At 44.1% G+C, this 17,777-nt stretch overlaps 1 protein-coding gene across 1 annotated transcript in view; it reads right to left on the bottom strand.

The window, feature by feature from the left end:
- Positions 1-17,777, bottom strand: part of veph1 (ventricular zone expressed PH domain-containing 1) — a 287,496-nt gene that overhangs the window by 109,875 nt on the left and 159,844 nt on the right. The window lies entirely within an intron of this gene.

Below are 17,777 nucleotides of genomic sequence, written 5' to 3' on the forward strand. Positions count from 1 at the left end.
AGGAATGGTGGAATGGAGATTCGAACTTGGACTAATCCACAAGAAAATGCGTTTTGGAAAAAGGAAGGATATGAGAATAAAAATGGAGGTTGTATGGTCTGCATAAAACATTTATCTTGAGATTTTGCTAAGTTAACACATGGAAAGATCATGCCTCTACAGTTTGTGTGATATCAAGAATCCATTATTTTAGCATACAAGAGGATTTGTAATGGATGCATAGTCATTTTGTTAATATTTCATATGTGGGACAAGTATTATGAGAAAAGGAATTTAAACACGATAAGCTTCACAGTTAAGGTTAGAGAAACTATTTGGGTATTGATAGATGGATTTTGTAGAGTTCAATTTTTGGAGAAGTGATACTGTTTTGATGGTTGTTGGATGGGAAGAAGTTTTAGACTTCTCAGTGGTCAAGTTTTGTTAATTTAGATTATTTTCGATGGGATTTTTCTTTGAGGTTATGTAATGATAATGGGTCACACTTGTTTAAGGAAGTTATTTTGGTGTTGATAGGATTCAACATTGTGTTAATCACTTCGGTTGAATGAGAGAACAGAACTTTGAAGACGAAGTCAGACGACAAGAAGTCAGTTACCTTTAACTGACCTCTGTGAGAATGTGCTTGTTTATCACTGTGCAACCTTTTTGGAGTCTATTTTGTGTGAGATTCACAGGCAGGTGAAGGAGGCTATTCCTATGACTGGACCGCTGCATGATTTGATACCAGATGACTGGATCGTGGTGAAGGACCTGAAGTCCTGGAGGAAAGGTGGACGGGGCCATACCAGATTCTCCTGACGACTAATCCGGTGGTTAAGATCGGAGGGAAGAGCAACGTGGATACACGCTAACCATTGCAAGCGTGCACCTTGTCTGGAGACGGAAGCAGAGGATACGCGTTCTGCGTAGTACCAAGGAAATTTCCGAGCTGTACGCGAAGTGCAGTGTCGTTGAAAGTTGCCCTGAGCAATTTGATCGTCGTTTGCAATCGATTCGACTACACTACACCGCCTGAAAGAAGTTTTGTCTACAAGCCAACTGAAGATGGCATCCGTTCCGACAACCTGGACTTTGTGGTGTACGGGGTACAATGGGTTTTGTCTTGGGACTAGCATTTCTTATGTTAATGTTGAATTTTATTTTTCTTGATTAATTGTTTGGGTTTATGCTATTGTAAAAAAAAAAAAAAATATTGTGGCATTGTCGTGGAAATTTTGGAATACAGTTATAATGTGTGTGTTTCATATATGAGGAATGTGTTTTAACGGAAGTCTAAAGTTGATTAAGAGTCAACTCCATTTGGTAGAGATGCCATTTGCAGTTTTATAACTAGGAGACGTGAAGTCTAAGAGACGGGAAGTCTGGGTGACCTGAAAGAGTTCTTGTCACCTGGGAGGAAGAGACAGTTGGTCTGGAGACAATGTGGATTCAACTGTATTGTTATTGTGATCTGCTGCTCTGACCCTTCCTGTTGCAATGGGTGGGGTTAATCAAATACTTGTTTGAAGTGCCCACACAAAGGAAAGTTGACCATTTGACTGGTTTGGGGAGAGAGGCCACAATAAAGAACCGTGGGAACTTGATATGAAGTCACTGTCACTGAGCAGTGCTGACCAATCACAGAGTTCAGAAAAACCATTTGATCTAAAGTTTATATAAGGCAGGGTTTTGGGGTTGTTCTGTATCACTCTGGCGAACGACCTGTGGCTAGCACCTCCTTCGTTATGACTGATCACAAAGTACTTTGTTAAATCATGATCTGTATAAGCAAAATAAATTTATTGTAACCGCCATCTCTTGACTATTCAAATCTACACAGTGCCACTAGAATTTTTCCATATCAACCTGTCTGCTCGGCGCTCTGGTCCAGCTCCCAGCATAAACGGGCTCATTCCCCTCGAGCCTCACTCTATTACGCCACCGTGGACCATGCCATTAAGCTCATAAAGCTGGCAGGGCCCGGAGCTTGGCTTTCCAAAGCCGACATAACTGACGCGTTCAAGATCGTCCCCGTTCACCCGTCACAGTGGCACCTGTTTGGCATGAAATGGGAGAATCGGTTCTATTTCGCCGTGCGCCTCCCGTTTGGGTGCAGGAGCAGCACCTCCATCTTTAACCAAGTGTCCGAGGCCCTTTGCTGGATCCTGTTAAATTGAGTTTGGTTCCCTGCGTTGCTCCATCTACTAGATGACTTTCTTTTGGTAGACCCTCCGAGCGATGCGTCCGGCGCGTCTCTGCTGCAACTCAAAAACCTGTTCACGGGTGTTACGCCTACTGAGAGATCCAGGCCACGACGCTCCCTATTTCCCAAATATTAGGGTTCCTCGATCACCTCCGTCTTCGGGAGCGAGGGATGCATAATGACGCGCACCTGTTTAGTCCTCGGCTGTAGCCAATAATGTTTATGTATTTAAGGTGTGAGTTTGTGTTCATCATTTGTCGGGTATTGTCACGTTTTTATGTTTCATAATATGTTAGAGCATGTCGGGAATCAGGATTGTCTCTAAGAGCTCCGCTGGATACAAGCATGATTTTTTGTTTTATTAAGAACACGTAAGTTTGTTTGCTGTCTTGTTTTTGCAGATGGACATACATTAAAACCACAACCTCACATTCACATCCGTCTCCTGTGTACGCAGGGCTCGAAATTGGCACCCGCCAAGCGCCAATGGCGTGTAGATTTTTGGGCTGGCGACTAAATTGTGTCCGATGCTCCGCCATTTGGCGATTTAAATTGCCGAGTACAGCTCCCGACTACCGCGCCCGTCATGGTTAAAAAAAGCTTGCAACGCCAACACGAACAGTGGGAGAGTGGGAGAGGGGTGGGGCAACATAAAGTTCTAAGACATGTTATACAACTGTAACAATTTGCGCGTGAATACAAAGTTCTATATTTTGCCCGCGAATAGACAAAGTTTATAAAGTTGTAATATTTTGAGCGCAAATCAAAAGTTGAAACAGACTTAGTTGACCACACAGAAGTTCACACAGGTAAACGATAAAGATGAAGATACACTTCTCGAAATAATGTGGCGATTCATTGCCGGTGTTTCACCTCCCGCAAAGGTGCAGAGAACATGTAGCAAGGAAGAAACAACAGCCACAACAGCATCTACAGCGACACCAAGAAAATTTAGCAGTAGGTGGCTCGTTGCTGATAATGGGGAGCCACGGCAGTGGCTGAAATACTTTGACGGTACTATGTACTGTGAAGTATGCCGAGACGTAGTGAGGGATAAGAGGCGGAATAATTCATTTGTTGTCGGGACACAAGTAATGAAACTAGAGGCCATTAAAAGCCACGAAACATCAAACTGTCACAAAGACTGTATGGCGATCAAAGCTGCCAGAAGCTCGTCAGTGCAGACCTCCGAGACCGTCAGGCAACTTAAGGCCGAAATATGCTTCTGCGTCTCCGTTTACGGATGGGCGGGTGCACGGATACGCACGGATACGGATGTATAGACTTCGTTTATGGTTCTCCGTAGGCTGTGGGTGCTGAAAACAATTCACCGCCAGAAGAGTAGGTGGCACAACGGTTTTGTCGTGGAGTGTTTATTTACCTAGGTTATCGAGAAGTCGGAGCAAATGTACAAATTAGCCGTTTCATCAATAAAATACGCACATTTTCAGCAACTACACTGCCCATTTCTCGTCACATTTTAATTCAGATGCTGATTTACATGTACTGTTTACCTGAAATATGAATTGTGAAAACTTACAGCAATGGCGGTCAAAGGATTCTGTTCGTCCTGTTTATCCCGGCAACCCCGCCCCCGCCCCTGACGCAAGCGATTCTTAATACTGACCAATCACAGCCAAGGGGGTCTCCGTAGCTCTCCGAAATTACGACGGATAGTTAGAAAATTTAAGGCTTATATATGCTTCTGCGTTTTTCGAAAAACTGACACATGGGAACGCCCTCTTTTCCGAGGAACGCCCTCTACGAGCTCTCCGTCAACCCTCGGAGAGCCCCGGAGAGCTTGACGTGCACCTCCTGAATTTTCTAACTAATAAACGCAGTCTATCCGTCCGTATCCGTGGGTATCCGTGCGCCCGCCCATCCGTAAACGGAGACGCAGAAGCATATTGCGGCCTTAAGGAGGTGCACGTCGAGCTCTCCGGGGCTCTCCGAGGGCTGACGGAGAGCTTGTAGAGGGCGTTCCACGGAGACGAGGGCGTTCCCATGTGTCCGTTTTTCGAAAAACGCAGAAGCATATATTGGCCTTTACGAAGCTCACCGACTCGACCAACAAAAAGATGCAGGTGCTCTTCCGAAACGCCCATGCCATCGGCAAACACGCCAAGCCCTTCACGGACTTCGGACGTTTGGATGTGCCAGTAAGTTGATACTTTATTTTACTAAATGTAACACAATTCAATTGACACAAAGTGTGACGCTGCACGGTGCCTAGCGCTGTTTCCAGATATTTTAGATCAAGGGCGTAGGTTTGGTTTGAACATTGGTGGGGAAAGCACGAATGAATGTCCGAAAGCTACTAGTAGCAAGCAGACAATTCCGTAGTTGTGTGTTCCAGTCAGTTACTGTAGCAAAGGCTCGTTAACATTAGAAATACTATAGCCTACATTTTCAACAATGGTACACAGGAGTGTTTTATAATTAGATTTTATCGTTTATTATTCACTCAATGTTAACGTATACCTTACAGGAGTAGCCTGCCAAAAAGCCAATCATTGAATCTCTTCTCACAGTCGCTCTTCGACGACTTGACCACTGTTAGCTGACAGGCTGGGACACATTGTGATCAGCGCTCTCCTGCTATAGCTTGTCCGAGTTAGCAACAGTAACTAAGGGGGGCGGGGTTTAGTGATAGGTCAAATTGAGCGCATCACCAGCCACGAGCCTTACTTGTCTTCGTGAAAGTAAAAAAACTCTACCTCAACCGGTCAACAGTTTGATCAGAATAGGTTTATGGCTATAATCTGCTTTTGAATATGTATTCTGTATTGTTAGTTGGACAATATTTATCTATCATATAGGTGTAATTTTAAAGCTTAATTTAGATTTTTTTTGTAGGCCTAATGCAATGCTTATAAGGTTAAGTTCATTCATCTGAAGTATATTTTTAATATCCAACTCTTGAATGTGCTTTGATAAATTATGGTCATGCAAAAGTTAATTAAATAATGTTTCTCTATAGTTTGGATAAGAAGAAAGGGGTTCCTGTCGGGAAGACCTACATCAGTGATAAACAGTGCCGGGAGTTTATCCGATCAATTGCCACCATCGAGAGGGGGAGTACAGAAGAGCTCATCAAGGGTGAAAAGTTTGTGGGTCTTTTGATGGACGGGTCTACAGACAGCTCCGTGAAAGAGGAGGAATTGCTGTACATCCAGACATGCACTGAAGGAAGAGTGACTGTCAGATTTGCCGGGATCGACGCCGTGGAGAAGGCTGACGCTGAACACATCACCTCTGTCATCTCCGGCTTGATGGACAGTGTGGATGAGGAGTGGCGTAAAAAGCTTGTTGCCTGTGCCACTGATGGAGCAGCGGTGATGGTCGGTGTACACAATGGTGTGGTGAGGCAGTTGCGGGGGGACCGAGCATATGTAGTCGGTGTGCACTGCATGGCACATCGACTGGAACTTGCTTTTAGGGATGACATAAAATCCACACATGGTTCTACAACTTTTACCACCAAAGTGCTCTTAACAGAGCGAATTTGTTACGTAGCTGCAAGACCTTGGACAAAAGAGCCTTACTCCCAACACGAATTGGGGGTACAAGGTGGGTCGGCCATTTCCACCGGGCTTTGGACAACTTTTTAAGGGGCTATGGTCCCATCCTACTGCACCTTGAGCAGGTGAGTTGCATTTAAATGAGCTTATTGTGTCGGCATATATGTATTACTTATCCACAGCAATAATTCATGCATAAACACAACACCCTGTTTATACATTTCTTATGAATTGAATATTACTTTTTGTGCATTTATTCCAGATTCAATCACCTGATGCTCAGGATGTCCGGGGGACTCAGCAGGCAAAAGCTAGAAAGCTGTATGCCGTTGCCAGGGACAGCTCTGTTCTTAAATTTGCAGGGTTCCTTCATGACATCACAGGGCATCTGACAAGTCTCTCTGCATGCCTGCAGAGAAGTGGTGTCACTATTGCTGAGGCACATGGCTCACTTGTGGGTACACAGACCGTGCTCATGGACCAATGATGAAAGCCACCAGTGGTCTCAGCTTTGAGGGAGTTGAGCTTTCAAGGAGTGACAGGCCTGTTAAGGTGTCACAGGATAGCTTGCTGAGAAAGCTGAGTGATAGCATGAGTGACAGATTCGAGGACTTTGGAGCAGGAGTTCTGTCAGCCACAAAGTTGGTTAATTTTAAGAACTGAGCAGATCTAGCTAACTCTGCAGGTTTGTTGTTGATTTGTTAGAAAAAGTTTAAGCATTTGTACAACAGATGAAGTGACTAGGATTTAAAACACCATAAGTGGTTAAACAAGAACTGGCATGATGAAATGCATATTACAACTTATTTTTCTTCTAGACTTTGGCGACCATGAGATCGAGGCCCTCTGTGATCATTTCAGAGAAGCACTAATTTCTGCCCATGTTGTGGTACAAAATATCCCCGACCAATGGACCTTTTTAAAGGCACAGTTGTATCAAGAGGGCAACTTTGAATCCCTGACATGGATGGAAGTCAATAGGTGGCACAGACACGCCTGCCCAGATGTGCTCAGTCTTTATGACCTGCTCCTGTCCATTCCAGCTTCCACCGCTGAATGCGAACGAGGGTTCAGCACCATGAAGCAGGTGAAGATTCAAACAGTGATTTTATGTATATGAATGTCATGAACTATGTTTCAATGTACTCACTGCTATATTTCCCCATATACTTTTACGTCATAAGGTGAAGACTGACTGGAGGGCCAGCCTAACTCCTGCTGCTCTCTCAGACCTCCTGACCGTACAGCTATTGTCCCCAGATGTGGAGGAATACGACCCCACACCTGCAATCAACCTGTGGGTAGCTGAGAGTGTGCGGATGCGAAGACCAAACCTCATGGACAAGGACAACTGACACACTCCGCCCAGGGCCGCTCAGCGCCTCAACAGAACCCAGGAGCTTTGTGGGCTAGCAGGAAACCAGGAGGGAGGGACCAGGGGTCAGAGGTGAAGCCTCCTCCAAGCCAATCAGAACCAGATACTCAAGTCTTACCAAGCCAATGAATGTATGCAATTGTATCTCAGGGAACCAAAGAAGGACCTTTTTATATTTTATTTAAAACCTGTTTAGACACAATAAAAGTGTTTTAACTTTGTTATAATTTCGTATTTTGAAGTATTATCAAACATCTGTGGTGTCTGAAGTTTATGTACTGTATAATGCAAAGGTTTATTTACTGCCAAATGTTTTTGAGGAACAAAGTTGGTAATTCTCGATCCAGAGCTAATTTAGAGGTTGTTTTCTTTTGTCTCTTGCCAATATGTCTAACCAGTCGGACAGGGCTACTGAGCAGGGCTTATTTAACATTCCAGTTTTACGGTCTTCTAAACCTGATGGGTGACTCACACAGGGGACTATAAACTTGGCTATAGAAACTGGGTTTAAATGAGACTTGAACTGTACTCTGTCTGCATTAGCATATTATTTTGTCTCATTAATGTTTGTATTTTCGAAGTATTTTTAAAAGAGAAAAATTTCGAATGTTTTTTCTATTCAAATAGAAATTAAACCACGTTATTCATAAAATGTTTCATTTGAATCTTTTCCAATCCAATCTAAAACCAACAGCCACAAATACTGGGTCTCATAAAATATATTAAAAAGTGTGTTCCATCAGTAAGTGTGATTTGACACGTGAAATAACATGGTGAGCTTGGACCTCATTGTATATCTTTCACACCTCTTGAAAACACAATGTCTTGTCTGCTACATAGAAACATGTTTTAAAACACATCCATCTCACATTGAGCAAGAGGACGAGTAGTAGGCCCCTGGAACCCCCTGAATTAATAAATTATTTCAAAAAGTAAAATTGGTTGATTTTGTTTAATCCATTCTGATAGTGATTTACAATATTTAAATCATAGGTAAAGGTTGTTTATGTCAAACAATTTCAGAGAACGTCTGAAATGGCAGGTTTAATTTTGGCTTTTAATGCTTTAATTTTAATTAAAATTAATTTTAATTAAAATTAAAGCATTATACGTTTAATTTTATTATTGGCTGGTAACTTTTTTTTATCTACCAGCCATTTTGGCTGGTAGATGAAAGTAGTAATTTCGAGCCCTGTGTGTACGTTCAACTCAGCTGCATTGTGACAGAATACCCGACCCAACGAAGGAGAAGGAATGGAAACCGAGCAAGAGAATTGGAAAGGAACCGTGACTGAGAATCGGATTCTCTTGGAACACCATCATCAGCAATTAACGGACCTACATACAACCCTGGACGAGGTTGTGGGTCATCTCCGACTTTTGGACTCAACATTGCCTCCAAAATTTAAATCTAAGGAGGTGGGCCACACGGAGATACCATCGTTAGAGAGAGGTGTCCCTTCTAGGTTACAATTGTCCTTACCGGAGAGATACGATGGTCATCCAGAGAGATGCCGAGGTTTTCTACTCCAGTGTGAACTGTATTTCGGACTGGTGACATCACGGGGCGTGAGAAGGTAGCGGCTATTGTTTCTGTACTGGCTGGCAGAGCATTGGAGTGGGCTACTGCGTTGTGGGAGAAATCAGTACCTGAAGTGTACTCCTATGAGGATTTCCGAGACTCTGAGCCGTTTTTGACCCTCTCGCTCAGGGTAAGCAGACAGGAGAGAAGCTATTGCGGATCAAACAGGGAGCCAGATCAGCGGCAGATTATGCTCTAGAGTTCAGAACCCTGGCTTCAGTCTGTGGATGGAACAACGATGCCCTGGTTACCCTGTTTTGGAACGGTCTCCAAGAGGACCTGCAAACCGTACTGGTCTGCCGTGATGAGGAGGCCTCCCTGGACTAACTCATTCACATGGCAATCCGGTTAGACGGTCTGATAAGGACGCGTAAAAGGAGCATGCAGGAGTCCAGTGTCTCTCTACCAACTGCTCCAGTCCATGAGGAAGCAATGGAGATGGGAACAATGCACCTTCACCCGGCGGAACGTCAGCAACGTCTGCATCTAAACCTTTGTCTGTACTGCGGGGAGGATGGCCATCGGATAGCTGGGTGTCCACATGCCCAAGCGGGTACCCGAGGAAGAAGACAAGCTCTTCCTACGCCGGCTCAGGTAGGAATTACTACTACCAGTTGTTCTTTGCCTAAACTTGTGATGTTGGTGGACTTAGTGTTCTGTGATTACCCAGATGTGCTCCCAGTACCTGCGCTAATCGATTCAGGAGCGGCTGGTGATTTTATCGATGAACGGTGGATAGAGTGGCTGCATGTACCCACCGTTGCATTAGAGACTCACATACCTGTAATGGCTATAGATGGTCGCCCTATAGGCAAGGGTTCAATCACACACAGGACGTTCCCAATTATGATCCATATTGGAACTAATCACAGGGAGACAAGAAGTTTTTACGTCTTACAGGCTCCAGCGTATGCAGTGGTACTGGGAATGCCATGGCTGACCACACACGATCCGGACATTTCATGGAGAGAAAGGAGCATTGCAGGATGGTCACCTACCTGCCATGAGAGCTGTTCAGTTCTTACCATGGGTTCTACGACAATAGAGAGTCCTGAGGAGACAGGTTCAACTCTCCTGCCAGTACCAGCTGAGTATCATGATCTGGGAGAGGTATGTTCTAAGAAAAAGCCACAACACTTCCCCCACATAGGTCCTGGAATTGTGCTATTGATTTGAAACCAGGTGCTACCAGTAAACATCTCCTAGTGGAGATGTTTACTGGTGCTCAATATTTCACAAAGTTAGACCTACGAAGTGCCTACAAACTAGTGCGCATAAGAGAGGGGGACGAATGGAAAACCGCTTTCAGCACCACCACCGGTCATTATGAATACCTCGTCATGCCTTACGGTCTAACCAACGCTCCTTCTGTGTTTCAATCCTTCATAAACGAGATATTCAGAGACATGCTGAATTGGTGTGTGCTTGTTTATATTGACGACATCTTGATTTTTTCTTTGTCGTAAACCCAGCATGTGCAGCAGGTCAGAGAAGTCCTACAACGGTTACTCGAGCATCGACTCTATGCTAAGGCGGAGAAATGCCATTTCCATCAGCGTACTGTGTCCTTTCTGGGATATCAAATCTCCACGAGTGGAATTGAAATTCTTACTGGGAAGGTAGAGGCAGTGAAGTCCTGGACAACCCCCGCCTCCATAAAAGCCCTGCAACGGTTCCTGGGGTTCACAAATTACTACAGGCGTTTTATCAGGAGTTGAACCCTAGCAGCTCCCCACACAGCACTTCTCCGCGGAGACCGTAAACGACTGGATTGGACAGAAGCAGCAGAGAGGTCATTTGGTAAGTAGAAAGACAGGTTTACAACGGCACCGATCCTGAAGCATCCAGACCCTGACATGAGAGTGGAGGTGGATGCATTGGAGGTGGGAATCGGTAAAGTTCTCTCTCAGCGTCAGGGAGACCCACTCAAACTCCATCCCTGTGCTTTTTTTTCAAAGAAGCTAACTCCGGCTGAAAGGAATTACCATCTGGTAGACCGGGAACGACTGGCGGTTAAAGAGGCTTTGGAGACCTGGCGACATTGGCTAGAGGTATCTAAACACCCTTTTCTGGTTCTCACCGATAACAGAAACCTGGAATATCTAACCACCGCAAGACAACTCAACCCAAGACAGGCCATATGGGCTCTTTTTTTTGCACGATTCGATTTTGTTTTATCTTACAGACCAGGCACAAAGAATACGAAAGCGGATGCTCTCTCTCGTATGTATGAGGCCGAGGATGAGCCCAGGGAGGAGGCATCCGTCATTTCCCCAAACCGTGTTTTGGCCCCAATCATGTGGAACGTAGACGAGGACATTCGTCAGAACCTGGTGAGCGAACTTCTCCCTCTTGTCCTTCTGGATTGCTATATGTTCCTGCAGGAATAAGGGACCGACTACTGGCCTGGCTGCATACTACAACAATGTCCGGATATCCCGGAATCGCAGGAACGTTACATGCTCTTCAACCCAAGTACTGGTGGGAGACAATGGTGCAGGACGTTCGTAGGTATGTGTCCTCCTGTTCAATCTGCGCACAAAGCAAGAGTCGTCGCCATCTGCCATACGGTAAGCTACACGAGCGGTGAACGGGACTCATCCAAAGAGACTTCCAAGACAGTTTTTACAAAAGTGCATAGGTCACTGATCATAACGAGATAGCCCCAAACATTGCGGGTAGCCAAACATGATGCATACATTGTGAAAACCAAATAAGTCCCAAAGGGAAGAACAATAAGAGCATGTAGTTAGACAAGTTACAATTAAACAGCAAGAAACTCAAAAGTGCAAGTGTACCTGTGGAAAAAAGCAAGCAACAATAATATATTTCACGGCGAGTACAATAATTTTAAGACAGTTACAACAAACCAACAAAAGCAACAAGTCTCTCAATAAGAGACATTGTGATCCTGGAGGAAACTAACATCAGGTCCAGCCAAACATTCCTAAGTGCCGTTGTACTCCCGGATCAAGTGCGTCTTGAGCCTTTTCTTGAAGGGGGGAGACAGTCAGTGTCCCTGATGGAGGTGGGGAGTTGATTCCACCATTGGGGGGCCAGACAGGAGAAGAGCTTGTGTTGGGACCGGGCGCTCTTGAGCAGTGGGACCACCAGACAGTTGTCAGAGTTGTCAGCGGCGCTCGCAGCAGCGGCGCTTTGCAGCAGCGGCGCTTCGCAGCAGCTGGGCATCACATGACTGAGGGTGGTGGAGGTTCTTTGATATTGTGTGGCTGTTTTTCCTCCAAAGTCCCTGGAAACCTTGTTAGGGTACATGAAATACAAATACATTTTTAATCAGAATATGGCTGCCCATTGAAGGAAAATATAGAACTAGGTTGTCGTTGGACCTTTTAGCAGGACAATGATCCTAAACATGTCCAAATTCATACAGAAATGGTTAAATGAACACAAAAACGGTCTTCTGCCATGGCCATCTCAGTCTTCTGATCTAAACCCCATTGAAAATCTGTTGGCTGAGCTGAAGAGAAGAGTGCACAAGGGAGGACCTCGGACCATGGATGATCTGGAGAGATTCTGTAAAGAGGAATGCTCTCAGACTCCTTGCTCTGTATTCTCCAACCTTAATAGATGTAAGGAGAAGACTTACTACACACTCACTACAAAGCATGAAATGCTTCAATTGAAGGTTGAATTGTACGCTACATTAAGCTGAATATTTTTTTTTTTTATAATACTTTTTACTCATCTTTGCCAGGGGTGCCAATAATTCCGGAGGTGACTGTATAACTTACAGCTTGAAAGACATTTCAATGATTAAATGGTAGGAAAGTAACATGATTACTTCAAAACAACATAACAACCACCACCCCCTCACACACACACTATTATCCCCAACCCCCTAACTTCTTGTTCCAACAACATCAGAAAACTGTGAAGCAATTTTTCAGGGGAGGTTGCCATCAGTGTGGGGCTCTCAAGGTCTTAACTATTCTGTTTTTGTTTTCATTATGTTCCAGCAGAACACTATGCTGGAACCTCTGTTAATGTATGAGCTGCCAAGAGTAAAGAATACTTCTTCCAAGGCCAAGTCTCTGGCCAGGCCAAGCACAAAGACCAAACACAACACCCCCCGCCAACACACACACACATTCCTGCTTCACCTTAGCTCCTGTCTTTCTAAGTTAATGTATTCTCTTGTTCTATAAAACCCTTTCTCTACTCTGACTAGATGTGTGTGTGTGTGTTTGTGTAGTGTAGTAGATGCCATTCAGACAGTGATGTGATCACAATTCCTCTTTACAAGGTTTAATGACACTGTTTGCAGCTCAGCAGTTATAGTCCAGAGGCCTGACTTGTCACACACTCTCACTATTAATACTGCACTACATCAACTGTGTATGTGTGTCTACTATATCTTAGCTCGCTACTAGGCCTCGAATTAACTGATTGCCATTCATCCATCCATCATCTGCCACTTTTCCAGGGGTCGGGTCGCGGGGGCAGCAACCTAAGCAGGGAGGCCCAGACTTCCCTCTCCCCGGCCACTTCCACCAACTCTTCCTGGGGGACCCCGAGGCGTTCCCAGGCCAGCCAAGAGACATAGTCCCTCCAGCGTGTCCTGGGTTTTCCCCGGGGCCTCTTCCCAGTGGGATGTGCCCAGAACACCTCACCAGGGAGGCGTCCAGGAGGCATCCTTATCAGATACCCGAGCCACCTCAACTGGCCCCTCCTCTCGCTAAATGGAGATCACTCATCCACTTAGGATACGCTCCTCACAGCGAGTCATTCATGCTCTTGTGATTGCACTGGTATGCACTAACCAGTGGTTGGGTTGCTGGCATGTATTTGGCTTTACGTTCTGTATAGTAGCAGTGGTCTGACGTGTGTGTCCTGGGAGATATATGCCACGCACAGGGAGCTGGAACAGCAATGGCAGAAGCAGTAGAAGAAAATGAAGAATGGCAGAAAGGTGGTCCTCTTCCTTAACCGTCCTTACTGAACACTATGCTGTCACCATACATAGCAGGTTTTTACAGTCATCTTTACATTTCCTATACAGTCATTCCATAAAAATGTTAAGGCTGTTTCCAGGTCTGAGACAAAACTCTGGATCTACCAAGCAAGCTATGGCGGATGATTAGATCAGTTAAAAAGAGATGCTTCATCACAGAGCTGGCTCTAAGTCAAGTCAGGGTCCATGGGCTTGTTGAACACTGTTTTACATTGAATCAAGCTGTTCCAAATCAACTCAGATTCTAAACACTATGTTTTTATTCAGAACTTGATATAAACACTAGGCCAGTATTTCTGCATGTGGGTGAGTGGACCGGGACTGGTCACCGTGGGGAACATTCTAGGATAGAATCCCGTTGGGATTTCAGTGTTCCTATGTGGGGTCTGATACGTTGGTCAACACGGTCCAGTGAGAACCTACTCCATCATACTTAGTGAGAGTATGTGAGTATTAATCATGGTTCTGTCATCAGGAACCAAGACTGAAGCAATGCAGACACAGAGCATGATCATGATCACCATAATACAGAACACAGGAGACTGGAGATTTAATTTGTTTAGGTTCAGATGTATCCACTTTCAGTGCATATTACAACATACAGACTAATACACAAACTAGTTAAAGTCAGGCTCTCATCCAACTGTCCAGGCAGTTTTAATCAGTTTGAGAAAATGAGGATTTGGTTTATAAACTTCTGACATGGATAGTTCGGAAACTTTTTAAAAAGGAAAAAAAATGTCAAGACAAGATGGCAGTTGTAATACTAACACATGGGGAAACCAGTTTGGATCCGTCTATCAGATGAAGAAGGGAAAAACTGCTGTGTTTGCTTAATTCTGGATTTTTCAAATTTAGCTTTGGCCTGTTCCATAGTTCTCTCTCTTCCTGCTGGGGCCTGTACTACGAATCAAGATCAACATGCCCTGAATTACTTTCAGTTACCCAGCTGCACAAAGCCTAACAATCGCAATCATGATAAGCGGTATCACGACGACGGTTATCAACTCTCTAACTCAACCCAGATCTTTCCAATCTAAAGACGTGCGCGTTCACATAAAGGGGCGGTGTTTGCACCGTATGTCCAATTGCAAACATGGACAAAACAATAGCCACATATTTCACACAGGAGGAGCAGACAATAATCTTACAAACTTTGTCTACTCCTCCTGCGTGAAATATTGTAATACAAACATATCAGGAATACAGACATATAATACAGGCAAAAATCAACAAAGTCGCTGCTGCCAAGCTGGCAGAAAATAGCAGACGCTGTAAATGCGAAAGCTACATGACTTATTGATATCACTGCCCCAGGCACAAGATGTGACCATAATTAAACTTGTGCATTCCATAACGTTAAACTTTTGTTGCTGTATTATTTTAGTTGCAACCCTGGCAGTGGCAAACGATGGTGGGAGCAAATAAAAAATAAATATAAAAACATAATTCTAAACGGTAAGTAGCAGTAGGCAATACTTGCAAAAATTACATTTAGTCATTTAGCAGACGCTCTTAACCAGAGCGACTTACAGTAAGTACAGGGACATTCTCCCCGAGGCAAGTAGGGTGAAGTGCCTTGCCCAAGGACACAACATAATTTGGGACGGCCGGGAATCGAACCAACAACCTTCTGATTAATAGGCCGACTCCCTAACCGCTCAGCCATCTGACCCCACTCCTGCTGAGGAGCTGGCCCTCTCCAGCTATCAGGTTCGCCCCATGATGGAAGGAGTGGAAGGGGGAATTTCTTCAGACCCTGGTGGCAGCAGCTCGGAAACCCAGGCATATGTATGTTTCAAGTAATCTATGTGACCATGTTCATTCAACAATTATTTATGAATATTGTAGGAGTGAAATGTATTACTGTTCTCTGCAGTGACAGGAAATACAGTGGTGTTGCTGGCACCCACTGTCGTCCCACTGTGCCATAAAGAGGTAACAGTGAAACTAATAGTCATACGCCAGTATGTATGCCATACGTGGTTGCTGAATATTGATCAAATATGCTATTTACTTTCTCAAGTGGAGGTCCTAGATGATCAGGAAACTGTGTCTGTATGCTCAGAGAGCATTTTGGGGGTACACTTTGGAGTTTTCTTTACCACTTGCAACACAGATGGTTAGAATGTGTGAACGTGTGGATGTGATTGAAGTGTCTGTAATGACTTGCTAATGGTGGTGGTATGAACACGAGACAAGTCCTTAAAGTGCTCATTTCAAATATGACTCAATTGATTAAATTGCTTTGGTGTTAAACTCAGCAGGAAGAGGAACTTCTTCCTCCCCCTGAGCCTAGGGCCTCCACTTCAAGGCCAAGACAAAGACACGAGGTATAAGCAATGAACCTTGAAACACAGTAGTCAAATGAACACCTTCAACTTTCTCCAAGTGTGCCTTGCAAAGGGACAATGTTCTTTATTTGTTTCAGGTTGGAGCAGACAATGTGAGGGCCCTTTATAAAAGAACCCTGCAGCTCAATATAGAGTATAAGAGGCTTTTAATAAAAAAAACAAGGCTGGATATAGAAGAATTGGAATATGAGAAGAGATAGTACATGACTGAATGAATGACACTAAATGTAGTTACACTGACATTCTTTTTCTGTGTTCCTAGGAAAGGGAGAACACATGAGGATGTATTTGTTAAACCTTTTTCTACGTTTTGGTCTTTTTATACCTTTTTGTGGCTTTTTTGTTGTGCCTTTTGCGTCTTTTGTGGGGGTTTTCACCATTTCTTTCTTTCAATGTCCTATTTATTGTTTTAGAAAAATGCTATAACAGTTAATGAAACATCCAAATTCAATGAAAGTACTGAAATAATCATTTATTAAACTTTTGAAGAGCATTGTACGGTACCATACACATTGTTCTTTTTGGTTTGAAATGTTTTGGTTGAAGGAAACCCAAATTTCTGATATGGAAATAATTCGAAAATGGGTCAAAGCAACCCAAGGACAGCAGAAGGGGTTAAGGGGAGACACCCCAGTGAATAGGAATAACATATCAACATGACACTACATAAAAGTATCCATAGCAAAATAACGCAACGCTATGCATACAGTCTGTGGGACTGTGAGTGCACGGCTTTGATGTGTCACACTGGCAACATACGGCTTAAAAAGCTGGCAAAGATACGTAATTCCCTCAGCTGAGAATCTATATCTTTCATTTACATTTAGTCATTTTTTTTAGTAGACGCTCTTATCCAGAGCGACTTACAGTAAGTACAGGGACATTCCCCCGAGGCAAGTAGGGTGAAGTGCCTTGCCCAAGGACACAACGTCATTTGACATGGCTGGGAATCGAACCAGCGACCTTCTGATTACTAGCCCTTTCATAAAAATACTCATCAGGGAATGCCAAAGGTATTTGTCGGTCTCTAAATGTTTCTCTAAATAATTTGAATTCTAAGCATTGCTAGTCTATGTACCTTTAGTATAGTTAATTTTTTAAGATTCCTATATGTTTAATGTATGCAACTTCCTGCCAAAGCAAATTGCTTGTCTGTGCAAACTTTCATGGCGATTAAAACCCTTTCTGATTCTGATGTTCTGGCTCTTCTGAGCGCACCGCTCACTATCCGCGCACCAAGCTCCACAGGATTTCTATGAACGGTGACGCCATTATCCTCAAGAATGAGTTAGTGGGCGGGGCTTTTATACCGGTTGATCTCTGATCTCCAACTTAACCTGCTCCCGACCAGGTTAGCCGTTCAGCATGTGTTACCATGGTGATCTACCCCGGTAACAAGTGATCCACCATTGTGATACAGAAAACCCTGGGTTGAAGTTACCTCGCTAACGCCAAATCTTGATTCGTAGTACAGGCCCCGGGTGTCTGCCATTGGTAAACAACTTCCTAGGTAAATAAGGACGGATGTAAAATATCTGGTAGCTTCTTGTTAAAACCCCTCACAGCACAAACAATTCTTCTCTGTGTGAGACCCTGCTATTACCATATCACTCTCTCTCCCCATCCCTTCTCTCTCTGCTTGTCCTTTCTCTCTACCCCTTTTTCTTTTCTTCAATCTGTTTTTCCTTATCTCTTCATCTCAATCCTTTCACAAGACCTGCACTAAACATATGCTTCAAAGTTTATGTAAGCAGGCCCACAGGAACCCCACATAAGGACAGAAGTTCT

Source organism: Osmerus eperlanus, chromosome 11, assembly GCF_963692335.1.
Source record: "Osmerus eperlanus chromosome 11, fOsmEpe2.1, whole genome shotgun sequence".
NCBI classification, from domain to species: Eukaryota; Metazoa; Chordata; class Actinopteri; order Osmeriformes; family Osmeridae; genus Osmerus; species Osmerus eperlanus.